Genomic DNA, 2,456 nt, shown 5'->3' with positions numbered 1-2,456 from the left:
TCAGTCTTTGGCTCAGGTCAGAATCCCAGGGTCCTGGGATAAGCCCCATGTCCAGCTCCCTGCTCAGGGGTGAGTCTGCTTCTCTCTCTCTCTCCCCCTCCCTCCACCACTCTGCTCTCCCAATCGCTCTCTCTCAAAGAAGTAAATAAAATATTTTTTAAAAAGCAATATAATGGTCCTCTCTGGAATCAATGCACTGATAATTATGCTTTCTTTTTGCTGACTCCCAGTCCCCCCATTTCTCTTTATTACCTGTCTGACCTACGTCCTTCCCCCAGTGATAGAGCCCTCTCAGGTGCACTGCTTAACCTGGAGGTGGGGCCAAAGAGAAGTGCACACGTGGCTAGAATGGGCTGCCTTCAGAGTCAGTCATCACGAAACTACAGGCAGTTAGAAACGAGCCTAAAGTACCATTAGGAATAAGCACTGTGATATTTAGTGGTATGGATTTTAGGTTTGCTATTGATATCAACTTCCTTGTACAAATATGGTTAGAATCAAACATGACAGCAGGGCATCAGACAAAATGAAAGAAAACTGTGTCAAGTGTGAAGGTACTACGTTACCAAAGTTACTCTCAGTTGTAAATTGCTTTGTCCCTCAGCCCCTCATTTCCACCTGCAGAACCTAGAAGACGTTCAACAGAGTCTCCACTTGCCATCAGATTCAATATGGAGACACAATAATTTAAACTGTTAACCCAAACTTTCCATTTTCTCCTAATGTGTGTTGAACACCAGGTATTTCGATTGCCCATTCTCATTTTCAGTGAGACCGCAGTGAGGACAGAGACTAATGTGGTGCATCCAGGTACTATTCTGTGTTTTGGTCTACTCTGTACTCCGTGTGTCAACTTTTGTCTGCCAGTGGACCTCTGACCATACACGGGAAACCCAACAAATACTAAAAGTGTAGAATCTCTGGGTTGATCTGAGGATATATCAAGCAACTTTTAGGATTCTCTAAGGCGCAGAATGGCTCTTGACCTGCAAGGACGAAGGGAGCTGCCCCATCCTTTCCTTAGGGGGAGTAATTCCAGATTCCTGACGCATGCACCTGTGTATTTTTTATTTATTATTATTATTTTCTTAATTTCAGCTAGGCTCCATGACCAACGTGGAGCTCTAACGCATGACCTTGAGATGAAGAGTTGCACGCTCTACCGACTGAGGCAGCATGGGTCCCCCGAGCACCTTTGATGCAGGCACACACCATGATTTTCATGTTGGAAAAATAGTGCAAACTCTGGGAAATGTCTTCAATCTGCTCCACTCCTTCTGGGTATGTTTCCTGAGTTCCAATTGTGTGGGAGTCCTCGTTCCCACCCACCCACAGAAGACCCTCTCGGATCCCAACCCAGATCCCCTGGGATCCCTGGGGTCCTTTCTGTGTTAGCCTCTCCTGCTCTCAGTGTGTTTGTGCTTCTAAAGACACCTGTGAGGAGGACTGCCCTGGGGCTCCGGGAGCTACTTTGTACCCAGTCCCAGAGAACGGGGAGTGCATGCCGTATATGACCAGAGCCCCACGTATCTCCCCTCCCCAAAGGCACTCAGCCTTTCACTAACAGGTGCAGCAGGGTCAAATCTCCATTCCTGGCCGGGGGGAGACTAACTCTGAAACAAAGGTGTCCCCCAGGCTCTCCTGTACCTGTCAGGACAAAGCTCCCCCACTGCTGTTGCAGGAAATCACACCTTACACAGCAATGAACTCAAAATGGTCACAGATCTAAGTATAAGAGCCAAAACTATTGTGCAAGAGGACTACATGGGAGAAAATGGTCAGGAATTCACAGTAAGCAAAGAGTTCTAAGTCACTACGGCAAGAGCACGATACGTAAGAGAAAATTGAAGATGAAGGAGTTTTTTGCATGAAACGTTGCCACTGAGAAAAGGCACAGAGAAGCCACTGATTAGGAGGAAATATTTGTGGATTAAATACCCAGTGAGGACTCACATTCACGAGAGACAAGAGGACTTTGAACTCCCTCAATGGGCCGAAGCAACACACTCGTTTAAGCCAGTATAAGAGTTGAATACACATGTACCAAAGGAGACACATAAAAAGGTAATCAATGTTATTAGTAATATGTTATTAGTGCTCAAGGAAATGCAAGGACAACCACGTACCATTTTACATCAACTAGTGCGCTTATTTTCCACAGACGATACCAAGTGTTGCTGAGGATGTGGAGAAACTGGACCCTCCTATATTGCTGGTGGCAACGTAAAATATAAGAGCCCCTGCAGAAGCCACTTTGAGAGTTCTTAAGAGTTCAGCACAAGCTTGCCATAGGACCCAGCCATTCCACAACTAGGAATCTATCTGAGAGAAGTAAAAGCATATGTCTGCTCAAGTCTCGGTCAGAAATGTTCCGGACAGCGTTATTCACAATAGGGAAAACCTGACAGAAACACAAAGGGCCTTCGGCTGGTGAATGGACAAACCCAATGTGGCCT

The sequence above is a fragment of the Callorhinus ursinus genome, unplaced genomic scaffold (assembly GCF_003265705.2).
Source record: "Callorhinus ursinus isolate GAN/ISIS: 27379988/994484 unplaced genomic scaffold, GSC_fseal_2.0 scaffold2118, whole genome shotgun sequence".
In the NCBI taxonomy this organism is placed as follows: Eukaryota; Metazoa; Chordata; class Mammalia; order Carnivora; family Otariidae; genus Callorhinus; species Callorhinus ursinus.
This window is presented reverse-complemented; position numbering follows the sequence as displayed.